General features: G+C 37.6%; 1 protein-coding gene across 6 annotated transcripts in view; it reads right to left on the bottom strand.

The window, feature by feature from the left end:
- TTBK2 (tau tubulin kinase 2) overlaps positions 1 to 16,019 on the bottom strand; it is a 100,041-nt gene that overhangs the window by 35,538 nt on the left and 48,484 nt on the right. The window lies entirely within an intron of this gene.

The raw sequence follows: 16,019 nt of genomic DNA, 5'->3' as shown, positions 1-16,019 counted from the left end.
AATTTCTGAATACCAGTTTTTCTTCCCGACACTCCAGATACTGTATGATCATAGGTCAATTGGTGGTTTATAATCACAGAATATATTTTTCCATCCTTCTTTCCTTTGAATATAATGTTACAAAAATAATTGTATAATTGATAATATTCATAAGTGCTATATATTTACAATTAAAAAAACCTCAAACTATGGTGTTATTTCTTTGCCTAATACAGATATCCAGTCTATTCTACCCTCTTCATTAATTATTCTATATAGCAAGAACTGCCAGAACTGCTAAATTGGGTTTCTTTTACACAGTCTTATCTTCTCAATCAATAATTCTTTTTGCTTCCTCTAACAGTGAATGTGAGCAACTTGAATTATCTTCCTCACCTTTGACTTGCACTTAAAGGGATATCGGTGATCTGCCTGTCTGCCCCAGACTCATAACAATTCTTAAGATTTTTAAAAATTTTGCAAAATACATTGAAAAGTCTGGTTTGACATATACACAAAGATTACCGCGATGCAGAATTACTACCCTATTAAGATAAAACACTTCAGTCTTTCTCCACAATATACGTATAATTTCTTCTTACCCACCAAGAGATGCTACACTTGAGAGATATCATTTCAGCATTTCAGGAGCTGCCATTACTGTCAGTAACCCTATTGATTAAATCCAGCAGGATTATGCAGCAAGATCTTTAAAAAGGATTCAACAGCCCATATAATCAATGTCTGCTAGAGTGGTACGATGAGAGCTGAACCAGTGTTAGCTAAGGTGCAGAATATTTTCTAGGATGTTCTGAACATGAACAGGTTCTCAGATGCAGTTCCATAAATGTTAGGTTTGGCACATTATCATAAAGTTTAAATGGTGATTAGAACATATTTTACGTTCAGACAGGACAGACAATTGAGTTACTATCTTAAATCTTGACAGTATGTCATACTCCATACAGAACACTACCCTGAAACGAAGCATAATACAGGAGTTGCAGAAATTTCACAGTACCGTGCAGTTATAAAAACAATAGCCCAAAATGCTTTGGAACTGCTAAATTTCAGGAGAAACTGATTTTTTTTTTTTAAAAAAAAGGAGTTAAGTCTCATTCTTAGTAGTTCTGAAGATCAGCAAACTATCCAAGCAAGAATAATATAGCACCGCTGCCAAGACAAAATACAGGTAAATTTCCAAAAAGATGCGGTTTGATAAATAACACTTCTTCAGAAGGGCACTGAGAACTTAACTTTAAAACACCTGGAAATAATTCAGTAAATCCCAAGAGTATAAAGTTTGAGAAGATGAAGCCAAATGCTTACTATCATCAGCCTCTGGGCTGAATGTTAAAAAGGAAGGACAATATTCCATTTCACTAAGTTAAATGTTTCCATTCTTCTGAGAATAATGAAAAACATGAAAACTAGGATGAAATGAGGCTTTTATTCTTAGGGTAACAACTTCAATTTCTACTTGATAACTAACAAAAAAACCCATTCCAGTTGCTTGACAGGGAAATAAAGAGTAAGAAATGGAATATGGAATCTAAATTATCCCATCCAGCTTACAAAAACTAACAATTTGATCTATTGCAGTTCTGTCCTGGGGGAGAAAAGCCCATATGAGGAATTTCATTGAGTACAAATTCAATTGCTCTTGAATGTTAAAGTCACTGCCATCCTTAGACATTCCTGTGAAATTATTTGCCCTAAGTTGATTTCAATTATCTGAGAATCACCTGGCTGGAAAACAAACCAAACCAAACCAAAGCACATGAATGTTGTTTCTACATATTAGCTTATCATGAAATGAATTCTAAATTCTTTACCCCAGAAAGGACATTTAAATCCTTTTACAAGCTCTCGTGCTAAAGTGTAGTTTGTATAAATCTGATTTAAGAGTATATGTATCTCTACTAGATTTTAAGACACAACCTTTTAGTAATGCAGCTGATCACTATTTAATAGTGGTATCAGAATGCCACACAACAATAAATTAATTCTGTTGTGTCACTAACAACATGAATGATGGCTCTAGTAGCTCAAATCAGATTTGCCCAATTGAGACTAAAATTTACTGACTTCTGAGCATTTGCAAAACTTCTCAAACTGTTTCAGAGCTCTTATTTCACAATGGCTCATGTAGTAAAAGAGAAATATTACAGGCAATAATAGCAACTTCTTGAATGTTTCACCGCATTTTTTCAAATAAAATCCCCCTCTGCTATTACTGATCATGTCAATTTGTTTTTAGACATCTCCATTTCTTTATTCCTCGCCTGCTGCCAGTTGGGGGTGGGGGGAAAGTAGTGCCTTGTGGAAACACTGTTTATAGTATTGTCTTCCAGATGGCTTATCAAAGAAAGCTGCTGCCACAGCAACTGAGCTTCCATAAGGCAAAGTAGATTTCCTTGTTAAGAAAAAAAAGCTTAAAAGGTCCAATTTTTTTTGGTTATTAAGGGTGACCTGTTAAGACAACCAAGAGACTCTACAGCATTTTTGGAGCATATAGCTGTAAAGGGCATTTGTACTAAAGAGATCGTGAATCTTAGATTCGAACACTCCTGTGAATTCCACTGACACCCTTGATTAAAATGGATCATGTCTATGTTCCTTGACAAATGCCATAATCAACATTCTCTTTTTTTTTTTCCACTTTAAGTTTAGTGGGCTTTTTTTCTTCTCATCAGTCACAGACTGGAAGCAATTGTCACATCTGGGTGCAATCTGGATTGCAGGGTTCCATTAACAGTTCACTCAGCAATGGATTCCATTCTTCAGCTCTTCCATATTTAAAATCTTACTTAGCTTGCATTTATTCTATTTATTTATGGCAACTATTGTTACCATGTTTTTCCTTCAGATAGAGTAAGAAAGCTTTTGACATAAACAACTCTCGAATTGGCATGGAAACAAATAGGAAATTAAAGAAGAGTTCTTATATTCTGGAGTTGTACTTTCTGCAGAAAAACAATAATTCCTAGAAAAATTTGCATTAAATCCCAGATATTAAACTAGTAGTAATAGCCATATAGATCACATTATTTAGTTCCTTTATTAGAATAAGGGATATAATTTCTAAGAAGGATAGAGTTCTTCCATACTTACATTTGACACACGACATCTCAAAAGCAACACTGAGATATTTACAAATTTTTTACAAAACTGTAACTTGTTTGGATCAGTTTACATAAGTTTTTTTTCCAATATATTTGCTCAAGCAGCAATTTGGAAGTCAGAGTTGTCTCAGATTTGATTACTAAAACTAAATTCTTCAAATGAAAGTTAAATTATTTTGAAGATGCATGCATATGAAGTTAACCTTTTTACTGCAGTCATAGAAACTATATAAATATGAAAAAACCCAGCAATAATGACCCTTTACATTATATCTGACACATCCACGGTTCCTCCTATCAGTCAGGCAATGACTGAGAATTCTTAAGTGTCTTTAGGTTTTGGATCAAGAAACCAGCTCAAGCAGCGAAGCCGACCTTATCGGTGCTGCCTCTAAAGCCGAGTTCCAAAGCGCATAAAGGGGTGGGTAGAGAAGCAGCCACCTACATCACCTCTGTTTCCCTTTTTAAAGGCAGAATCCTCCTTTCTTATGTTTTCCACTTTAAAAAAGTCACTTTCCTAGTTATTTTACCCAACAGATTATAGTTCCAGGGTTGGAACCATAGACAGTTCCAATTCTTTGGAACCTTTTTTCATACCAAATTGCTTCAACAATTCACATTCTCATCCCCCCTTTTTTGTGGATATAGGCTTTGCAATTTCATTTAATGCCTAGCATGTGTTAGCACCAGTTTGAAGTAAATAAAAAATTCAGGGATCACCTGGGTAAAGAAATATCAAGCAGTTGAAATACAGTTGCCATTACAATATAATATACATCTCAATTAGTTGTCACCCACACTTCTAGCTCTATATAAAAACCACATCAGACACTAATAAGAGTACTTGCAACTTAAGACTCTTTATTGGCCCATCTCCTACCAGTTGTCAGTAGGATACATTATTTGGACTCAGATCTACATAAACAGAAGTTGGGATTTCCAAAAATCAATCGCAGCTGTCTGATGCTATGCTACCCAGTTCCAGCAGAAGCTGGGTAACAAGCCGAGTTAACATCTAACAGTACAATTCGGCTTTGCTATTGTGGGTTCTAACAGACGTGATGACAAATGAAAATTGAACGCCAACTGCCTGTGCTATAAAGAGCATCACAGTCTCCAAGACAGCAATATTTGATACACGAGCCAGCTCCCAAGCTACTCAGTTTCCAGTCTGGAGTATTTACTTAGTCAAAGTGATGCACCAGCTGAAAACAGCAATCGCTCCAAAGCTAATTCACAAGCAGACAAAAAGTCTGGTGGGCTGGAGGTGGTAACAACCTGCTGAGTATCTCTCACAAACCTGAACTTACTGCAGTGAAAAATCACACGGGATAAATCTGCCATGTGCATGCTTGCTTTGCCCTGTGCAATTTTTCTTCTTCCTCTGACACCAGGAGCTGAAGCAGAGATGACTGTTAAGAGGAAGAAGCTAATGCTCTGACAGAGAATTTTCCCAGACAGCAGGAATATTGTTTTACTTATCTCTGTAAGTAAAATTTTACAGTTGTTCTGCACTATGGGAAGGCCTGTGCCCTTAGCAGACTGGAGAACAGAGACCTTCATTTTTAATTGTTTTGTACATATCGTATTTAGCATTTATGATGATAATGGCATATATTAAAGAGTTACATCGATCTAGTAGTAGAATTATTTTCAACTAAGGATGGAAGCAAAAGGTCTCAAGCAAGCTAATGTGCATAAAACAACAGACTTTCCTTGTTTTCTTTTAAACTATTCAAAATAATTTTTCATAACTCAGAGAATTTAGTCCATAGCTCAGAAAGATTAAGAAAATAGTGTTTCTGTTTTGATTTCCATTTGCTTCTGTTTTCACCAGGAAACAAATTCTACTGGACCAAACCATCTGTCTTTGCATTACAACAGATTTTCATTGCAAACAAATAGAACATCTCTCAAAGACTTTCAGTCCCTGCAAGTTTCATGAAAATTGATGATTGAAGACAGAACCCAAATTAGTACCTTGGCAGAGGTTAAATTGAAATGGCTCACATTAACAGACACCAATCAGCTGGTCAATCAGCATGCACTTCAGATGGCAAGTAAGCACAGGCCTAGTCCTGAAACTACAACTTTTTGTTATCATGACCCTGGTCAAAAGGCAGGGTGGAGTATGAAGCTGAAACTACTAAGAAATTTGGAGGGCATAAGGGAAGTAGTACACAAAACCAAAGGAAATCTGTAAGTTTCACCATTCATAGAATCTTGTTTTTCCAAATATAACATCAAATGTCAGTGGGAAATGATTCAATTTTTTTTTTAAAGGACTGTTATAGTCCATTTCCCTGAGCATCTATCTGTTCTACAGAAAATAAAGGAACTGCTATATCAGAATATAGAACAGCTAGACAGCACGCCAGAATTTCTAAATTAAATTGTTCAATGATTTTTTGGATACAACATCAGTGTTCTTCACACCACAGGAAAGGAGGCAAAACCCAATATGCCTCAGCAATTACAAAGTATTGTGTTATGAGAATTACATTTTTGCCTTATCTGAACTATTTATCAACCTGTTCCTTTAGGCAGGATATTAATAGTTTGCATATTCTTTTTAATTTTGACCCCAAACCCCCAAACACCAGGTCACAAAGAATCTTTCTCTCAAAGGAACAATCATACATTATTTTTAAAGTTTTAAATTTCATTTAATTACTGCAAGAATGTTTCATAGAGATCTTACAAAATAATATCACACAACATGAAACTAATATATCCATTCTACTTGTGTCACCTTCTAGGTCAACTCATAATGCTCTTTTTTCATCTTTTACATTAACTCACTACCTGCCTTTTTCACGTTGTGCTATCACACAGGAGACACCAGCTGTCTGTCTCCATAAGACAGATTTCCTTCATTTCTTCTTTGTCAGTAATACAATCACACATGCGAGGATCCTGTTCGCTGGATGCTGAAAATGCTACATATATACATCATAAGATTGTGCCTGGTATAATCTCCCTCTGTGTCCTTGAAGGAGGTTATAGCAGACAAACACAATACCTACACTGGTAGGTATAAAACAGCTATATCATTATAGCTGCGTAAGTATATCACTGGAAGGTATATCACAGCTATGCATTACTTCAAAAACTTTTGAAACCTAACAATTTAATAGTTATTTCAATCTCTTTATTCAAAAATAATGCCTCAACAAACCTCTCCAAAACAACTATCACTAACTCAGAAATGGAGCTTCAAATCGCAAAGGTCATAATTCCTCCAACACATGCCGATTTCTGCTGATAAAACAAATAAAACAAAGGGCTCTAAGCTTAGTCTCTCCAGCAAATAACCGTTTTCATATAGGACATTTTGACATAAAAATCTAAACCTTCTTCAGTTTCTCCTGGGATTTAAGAAAAAAATAAAGATGAATCAGGCTCCAGTCTTTTTTGACTTAGATGAAATGAGGGAAAGAATTCATGAGTATGTACAGATTATTTAAGAATGAGGCTATAAGTTTATGTGTTGCATTGAATGGCTCTGATAACATATAATAATTCCTTTGCTACAGAAGTGAAAGCTATAAAGAAAATAGAAAGCTGTAATAATTCATTTTAGACTCTTCAACAGAACTCAATTTTCTGAAAAAAAGCCTTGTTTTCTTTAAAGTAGTTCATTTTTTAACAAGCTATCAATTACCAAACGCTTGGCTCAGAATTTAAAAGGAAATCTTGCAAACCTCATATATTTCCAAAAAGATATGTAATGTATTCTGACTGATGCAGATTTAGTGAAGAAAAGCTGAAAGCATATTTTTAAAATATTTGTTCTTCAGACATTTTTTGTTCTAAGGTAGCAAAATGTACAACGTTTAATTTTATAGACATGGAAAGGCAGAAGTAGGCAATAGCAGCAAGAGATAGGTTTTCAAAAAAATCACCCTAGTGCTCTCTTCCAACATTACTTTTGAATCATAATTTATTCATAAAAACATTTATTTTAGAAACTAAGAATGTACAGTCAATAGTTTCCAATCCTGTTTGCAGAAGCCTACTGCATTCTATTTGGCAGCTGAATAATATCACAGACATATCTATTGCTCCTTTTCTTATTTTTATTTGTTTATTTTATTTATTTGCTGAACTAATTTTGCAGATTGCTGTAAAACACAAGAGGAATGCAACAACCTTGTTCAGATAGATCAAGATTTACGCGCTAAAGATTTAAAATATTCTTTTGTTTATAATTTCTTGTTCACCATGCTGCTGATTTATAGAGCTCGGTACAAAACTATTACTTATATTTCATGTTTTACAGTCACAGCTCTTGAATCTTCTCTTGCAACTTTAAGTGACAATACATGTTAAATATGAGACAGGCAGTATAGCTGAGGAAGACGAAAGATTTTGAGGGGAAAAATAAACACTATTTTACTCGTTTAGGTGTAAACATGCAACTCTTGACTAATCACATCCCCATGTACTATATTGTTAGGGGCTTAGAGAGAACATCATTGAGAAAAGGTAACATTTTGCTTTAATCCATGTCAATAAAAGCAAAGAATGCATCAAGAAACTGCTGAAGATACAGTGTATCTGCTCTTTAAATAAAACCCAAACCTGACATATTACACAATTTTCTGGAGTTGACCAAAGTGCTGCCTATCATTTAAATGTAATAGGCAGTCTCAATTCAAGCTGAATTTTGATCCAAATGCAACGTTTAGTAACTATTCTTGAAAAACTTCCAGTTTCTAGACTCTTATTTATAAAAAATACATGCCATCAAGGTATTATTCAGGAGTAGTTACTAACAAAAATTTTCTATCAGTGGCACTGAGGTAAAGAAATAAAACTGCACCAGTTTTAGTTTGTAGTATCTGTGGACCACTTCCAAGACTTTTTTCTTAATGCACTATCAATGTTTGCAGATCAGGTTATAACAGCATTTACTTGAAAAGGAGATTGAGAAGCATATATGAGCCATCCACCTTTAAGCAGTCTGTGGGTCCGAACTGCCATCAGAGAGGACAAAACATTTGCGGTCATCTTTTTTCTTACAACAGTGTGGCTTCATCAATACTCCTTTAGCCCTTAAAATTATCCCATTTTTTTGCCCACCACAGAAAGCTTTCAATAGCTATAGGTTCCACTCTTTCAGTACCACAAAAACTATGTTATCCTCCAACCACAGAACTAAGCAATTTGCAGTTCTCTGCCAAGATGACAAGGAGGTAAGGTAGAATAAGATGGAAGTATTCTCTAGTCTTCATCAGCAACCAACGTAAATCAGGATATTAAAAGAAACACCATGCAATTCAAATGCACAACCATTCCCAAATTTTTGTGAAGTAAAAAACAAAATAAAAGGATGAATATACAGAAAATGTATACCTTCTATCCCTGTATTTAACTGAAGTACAATAGATTTCAAAATATTTCAAAATGTATTTCATACTCCACTTTGATATTTACCAACACATCTATGTGCAGGGTGGGTTTTTTTTGGTTTGGTTTTGGTTGCTGGGGGGGTGGGGAGGGTTGAGGAGGGGTGTTTTATTTTGGGTTTTTTGTTGGGATTTTTGTTTTTTAAGAATCCAGCTTCTTAAAGTATATTTCCAGGACACCATCTGCCATCCTAAAGTTAAAGAAATACAAAAACTCATTTGCTGGAAAATCCTCAGAACCTGAGGGCACCAAAGAAAGGCAAGTAGCAGTTATCTGATTTTGTACATGAACACCTGAATAGAATAACATGTTCATTGTTCAATGTGAACAGGTTTGTAATTGCTTCCCTAGACAATAAAAAGATCTAAATATTTGTATCCACAATTGCTTTCACTGCATTTTTCTAAGGTTTAGACTGTACAGCAGCTGGTGTATCCTCTGCTTCAGCAGCAGTCAGAGACAATTTTGTTACTGACAGGTCACCAGTAAAGAGCACAGGTAACTCCTCGGAAAATTTGGTGGATACTCTCTCTCCTTTGGATTTGAACGCTTTCGTTCATGTTCAGAGTAAGAGTTCTGTGAGTCCGTTAATGCAAAGCATATCAGAAAAACACTGCTGCATTTCCATGTTGTTCTAAATCAGGACTACCCAGCTTGCTGATGTTTAAGATTTCAAATTACCAGGTTAAAAAAAAAAATATATATATATATATATCTAGCAAGTTAGATCCAAAATACTGTAAAGATCCTTAATGTATAAGAATGTAATTTTGATTTTTGTATTTATTTCAAATAAATACAGGGAAGTTTAGACACCTGAAACTGATGTCATGTTAAACTAATCTATGAGGGTGAGACTTCTGTTGAAGTTCTTCATTGTGTTTAAATAGGAACTGAGGAGCAACCCAAAATCTAGTCACTGGGAAAGGTAGAAGAAAGAGGGGGAGACAGGGGAAAGCAGTCATAGGGTAACACTCCCTTTGACCTAAAAAGACATGTTTATCAAAATACAACTGCCCTATGGGCCAGGCAGTCTCCTCACAATACCTTGTAACCTCCTAGTTAGGACACTCGCAAAGAGAAAACCCATGTTCCAAACTGAGCATTAAATTGGGCAAAAATAAGTTGTCCATCACTGCTGAGCCCAAATCACCAGATTCAGGGGACTGGCTGTTAATCTGAATAATTCTTTATGCTGCCAGTCAGTGAGACCTGTATACTGAGTAGAAAAGCACAGACATTTTAGATAAAATGCTTTTATCTACACACTACTTTCTTATGGATAGTTTTTCACTGTATTTTTCCCTTGCTCTGTCAGCTCTGCTTGCACACATTATACTATCTTCTTTGTAAAACAAATAAAATTCAGTTATTTGTAACTTGGAGTTGACACAAATAAAAGAACGACAAAACTCATGATAGTTGAATTTAAGGACTTTTAAAGAATTATGACCTCAAAATAATTTTTAAGGTTAATCTGTTTAAAAGCAAAGACTAAAAGCTTCTTTTTTATTTTCCTTTCTTTATATTAAACTTAATAGTACCTTAAAGAACAGTTGTGGTTAACATTCACTTTAAAACAGGAGTGATGACAACTGCCCAAGAGCTTGCTGTAGCACTGGTGATATTAAGAATACAACTGTCCTTCAGATTTTGTCCTTCAAGGTTTTCTGTTTCTGAACCGCAGCTGACACCTTCACTTTCCATTATCACCATGTAACAGAGACATGCAAACTGAAGGCTGTATGAACTTACATTTATACTGAAAGAGAAGAATTTATTCTTTGTCTCAAGAAAACATGGATGGTAGTACAACTTACTGCAGCTGTCACTAGGATGATGGGAAAAAAAATGGCAGGTAAAATAACCCTTCAACAACACTCTCAAAAAGCAATAAGCAGTAGACTACGAATCTCGTAAATATACTAAATTTACATCCTGCTAAATGAATTTGCCTGATGATTAGAGAGAGTCTCCCCACAATTAAATTCTAGTTACCCTTCTTTGCAGTAATCAATTCTTATCTATACCATTAATTCAATTATTGGCTTCCTCTCTCCAACAATTTATTCCCCTGCTGCTATTTGCTCCTTCCTTCTTTTAACAGGCTCCATCATCTCCAGCAGTTTCTGTTCTCTTTCCCATACACATTTTTCTCTCTTCCAATCTTTTCGATCGCCAGATAAAGCTCCTTCCACCAATGTTTCCTTATCAACTTCCATTCAAGAATTTAATTTTAACACTATCCCTAATACCTGCACCCCAGTACTGTCCCCAACATGTAAAATCTAGTTTCAGAAGCCTATATATATACATTACTGCCCAAGTTTCCATATTCTTCATCCCATTCCCAGCTATACACATATTTATAGGATTCCCAAAAGTGTATTTGGTCAAAATATACTTTGAGATTGATATTTTACTACTTAGGTACTGCATTTGGGTGTTCAGAACAATTTGATTCTAATAAAATAGTATTAAATCTCCAATGCACATAAATCCATGCACAGGGGGGGAAAAAAATCTAAACTATATGCTATAAATAGTGAATTATACGTTAGAGTGAAAATATTTCCAAAGACCTTATCCACACAAGTTATACCATTTCCTATTACTCTTAGAGTGAATATACAATACATAGAGTAAGTGGCAGAATAGCTACACTTCATCTGTATTCTAAGGCATACAATGCTATAACAGTATTACCTACATCAAGAATATTACATTTGAATTTACATTCAAGATATCACCTGAAAAATTTTAAGTTTTTTCAACGACATGTTTAAGTCAGACTTCAAGTTCTTTAGCTAATAAAACAAGGTTAACTAAGTTGGACAGAAAATATAAAATAACATGACATAAGCTCTCATTTTTCAACAAGTGTGAATTACTCTACACCTTTCCAATCACACTACAATACACATTGTCATTACTTCCTTTCTTATGTTCTTCACAATCCTACAAGCTGCAAGGAACGTTTCTGACTTTTAAGTTCTAACCAGGTAATAGTGTCAGGTCATTAAACTTAATGAACCGCAGCCCTTCACTAGTCTCTTCAACACATTCATTCACATACAATGTCTCAAATATCTTATTACTGAGATACAAGGGACATATCTCTTTCTCTTTGAAGTCAGTTCCTCACAAACAGTCATTCAGACAGCTACAAGACAGGGCATCTTTGTTAAAATGAATCTATTTCAAAATCAGGACTTTAAAAATACAGTAATTCTTCTGATTGATAACTATTTTTACCATGAAGAAGTTTGCAAAGCATTTTTATTGCTTTATATTTTTATGTTAATCTATTTTTCTTTCTGTTCTGAACACCTAGCAACTGAAGCAGACCACTGTAGTAAAATGACACTGTAATAAGAAAACTGCAACTACAACTATTTCATTTTAAGACTAATACCTGGAACAAGTGGGACACTGTGTCTGCTAACTGAACAACCCTGGGTACTTAAGATGAGCAATAAAGGTATTTCCTTTTGCCAGTATGCTCAGACACTGGGGCAGACTAACAAAGGTTTAACACAAACGTTTTCATTACACAAAATCATCTCTCAAAATACTCCTTCTCATGATTTCCTGAAATGACCTCTTACTCCTCTTTATACAAAACAGTGATATTTTCCCACAAGAAAGATGCTGAATTTAATGTTACAGTCCAGATAATGATTATGGACTACCAGAAAAAAAGTAGTGCTTCTCTAACAGTTGTTGTATTAGCTTTGTAATCAAGTCTATCTCTTTTTACCAACTTTACAACATTTTACTACCTACACAGTTGATATGTAAAGCTAAGACTCAGAAACCCCACATTCACTTCATAGGGAAGGGAATAAAGAGAGCTACAACTAAAATATTTTGGAAATACACTGGAGATGTACTATTTCATTGTTTTGTGAAAAAGAGTTGTGATATCATTAGAGGAAGAAATCATACAGTTCTGCAGAGAGAATTACAGGAAAAAGGTATTTCAGCTGCAATATGGGAAAAGCAGCTTATGTAAAAAAGAAACAAAGGTGATGACAGAAGTACAAGGGAAACCAGGATGAATAAGAAAGAAATTTGATACTAGATCATACAAACAAAACCCATATGCTTCTATGCTTATAGCAATTTATTCCCAATTTTTAGAACTGGTGGAACTCCTCTGCTCTTAACTCTGTGCCATCCTTTGTACTGTAAGCTTGGGCCAGATGAAATGGATGACCCAAACAACATGTAACTGGCTAGATCCCTCAGTTCATAAATGAGGAAAACCTAACTGATAATGAAGAAGAGAAACAGATACTTCATGTGAATCATTTGTGTCCTTCAAACACGTTAAAATCAGTCCATGCCGTAGCAGTGGTGCATATGAAAACTGCTGTTTACTGACTTCAAAAGCTTAAGCTTTGTGACTGTTGTGCACTTTTCTTGAAAGATGGGGTTTGATAGATACAAAATGTAAGAATAAGGAAGACATTAACACCTACAGAAGCAATTCTTGGCGGATAAACTACAATATATCTCCTTCAAGTCTCATTTTTTTAACTTCCAAAATCAGTCATAATGTCATCTGGCTGCTGCAAATGAAGGTCATTTTAGATAATCTAATCCAAGAGTGAAAAATCATGCTCTTGCAAATCCCACTGGGGGAAAAAAAAGAAAAAAAACAACAGTGAAATGGGCTGAAAACTGCTTGCTCCCAATTCTGTAAACATGTGACACTCTGAAATGCAATGAAAAATACAGTAAGCACTACAAGTGTTGAACAACTGAATTGCTCACTTGGGACTACCCACTACTGATCTTCCAGACAGATGGGAAGGAAGCTGCATCCCGCAGTCTGACAGGAATGAAAAAAGATTTCAAAGCCTTGGGATGGATGGTAAAAGAGTCTGGGGCTCAAGTGATTTTCTCTGCCCTCCTTCCAGTTTTGGGTGATGATATGGGAGGGAATAGAAAAGTTCAGTCGGTAAACAATTAGCTACAGGACTGGTGCTACAGGCAGGGCTTTGAGTTCTTTGATAATGGCTGTTTTTACAAGACACCAGTCCAAACAGCAATACGTGGGAAAGGTTTATCTCGCAGGAGCAAAAGGATGCTGGGATAGGAATTAGCAGGGCTCATTTGGAAAGCTTTAAACTAGACTCGAAGGGGGATGGGGATGTAGCTGGGCTTGCATCAGTAGGGCATCACACTAGAGTTCATGAAGGCTGGGAGGCCTCCCATATCCCTGGGGTGAAATTGGTGTGCTCAGCTCACTCTCTGAAATGCCTGTACACCAACGCGTGCAGCATGGGGAATAAGCAGGAGGAGTTAGAAACCTGTGTTAGGGCAGGAGATCATGACCCAGTGGCAATTACAGAGACATGGTGGGACAGCACACATGACTGGAATGTGGTCATGGATGGCTATGTCCTTCTCAGGAAAGACAGGCCAGCCAGGCGTGGTGGTGGAGTTGCTCTTTATGTGAGAGAGCAACTACACTGTATTGAGTATTGTCCAGGCACAGATGAGGAGCAAGTTGAGAGTCTGTGGGTGAGAATTAAGGGGCAGGCTGGCAAGGGTGATACTATTGTGGGCACCTATTATAGGCCACCAGATCAGGGTGAGGAAGTTGACGAGGCCTTCTACAGGCAGCTGAGAGCAGCCTCACAATCACAGGCCCTGGTTGTGATGGGAGATTTTAACTTTCCCTGATGTTGGTTGGAAGGACTACTCAGCCAGCCAGCCACAGTCTAAGAGGTTCCTCCAGTGCCTTGACGATAACTTTCTGATGCAAAGGGTGGAGAAGCCGACTAGAAGAGGTGCACTGCTGGATCTCACCCTCACTAACAAGGAGGGTCTGCTTGAAGCAGTAAAGGTTGAGGGCTGCCTTGGTTGCAGCGACCATGAGATGGTGGAGTTCAGGATCTCATGTGGCAGGAGCAGGATAGCAAGCAGAATTGCAACCCTGGATTTAAGCAAGGCAAACTTTGGCCTTTTCAGGCAATTGCTAGGGGAAATCCCATGGGCAAGGCTGCTTGAAGGTAAAGGGGCCCAAGATAGTTGGTTAGTATTCAGGGACTGCTTCTACCGGGCATAAGATCAGAGCATCCTGACACGTAGGAAGTCAAAGAAGGGAGCCAGGAGACCTGCGTGGTTAAACAGGGAACTGCTGGGTAAGCTCAAGTGGAAGAGGAGAGTTTATAGATCATGGAAGGAGGGGCTGGCCACTTGGGAAGAATATAAGGCTGTTGTCAGAGGGTGTAGGGAGGCAACTAGGAAAGCTAAGGCCTCCTTAGAATTAAACCTGGCGAGAGGGGTCAAGGACAACAGGAAGAGCTTTTTCCAATATGTGGCAGATAAAACTAACACCAGAGGCAATGTGGGCCCACTGATGAATGAGGTGGTGCCCTGATGACAGAAGATACAGAGAAGGCAGAGTTACTGAATGCCTTCTTTGTCTCTGTCTACTCTGCCAGAAGCTATCCTGAGGAGCCCCGTACCCCTGAGGCCCCAGAGGAAGGCAGGACAATGGAGGAGTTTGCCTCAGTTGATGAGAACTGGGTTAGGGAGCAATTAGGCAATCTGGACATCCACAAATCCATGGGTCCGGATGGGATGCACGCATGGGTGCTGAGGGAGCTGGCTGAGGTCATTGCTGGACCGCTCTCCATCATCTTGGCCAAGTCTTGGGAAATGGGAGAGGTGCCTGAGGACTGGAGGAAAGCAAATGTCACTCCAGTCTTCAAAAGGGCAAAAAGGGCAAGAAGGAGGACCCGGGTAACTATGGACTGGTCAGCCTCACCTCCATCCCTGGAAAGGTGATGCAACAACTTATCCTTGGTGCCATCTCAAGGCACATCAAGGACAAGAGGGTCATTAGGGGCAGTCAACATGGCTTCACCAAGGGGAAGTCGTGCTTGACCAACCTCACTGACTTTTATAAGGACATAACAAGATGGATGGATGATGGCAGGGCAGTGGATGTGGTCTACCTTGGCTTCAGTAAGGCATTTGACACAGTCTCCCACAGCATCCTCACAGCTAAACTGAGGGAGTGCGGTCTAGATGATCGGATAGTGAGGTGGACTGCGAACTGGCTAAAGGGAAGAAGCCAGAGAGTCATGGTCAATGGGGCAGAGTCCAGTTGGAGGCCTGTATCTAATGGAGTGCCTCAAGGGTCAGTATTTGGGCCAGTATATATTCATTAACGACTTGGACGAGGGAATAGAGTGCACTATCAGCAGGTTTGCTGATGACACCAAGCTGGGAGGAGTGGCTGACATGCCAGAAGGCTGTGCTGCCATCCAGTGAGACCTGGACAGGCTGGAAGGTTTGGGCAGGGAAAAATGTAATGAAATATAACAAGGGCAAGTGCAGAGTCTTGCATCTGGGTAGAAACAACCCCAGGTTCCAGTATAAGTTGGGGAATGACCTATTAGAGAGCAGTGTAGGGGAAAGGGACCTGGGGGTCCTGGTGGACAGCAGGATGACCATGAGCCAGCACTGGGCCCTTGTGGCCAG

This window comes from Columba livia, chromosome 5 (assembly GCF_036013475.1).
Source record: "Columba livia isolate bColLiv1 breed racing homer chromosome 5, bColLiv1.pat.W.v2, whole genome shotgun sequence".
Lineage (NCBI taxonomy): Eukaryota > Metazoa > Chordata > Aves > Columbiformes > Columbidae > Columba > Columba livia.
Note: the sequence above shows the minus strand (reverse complement) of the source record. Positions and strands in the feature narration are given on the sequence as shown.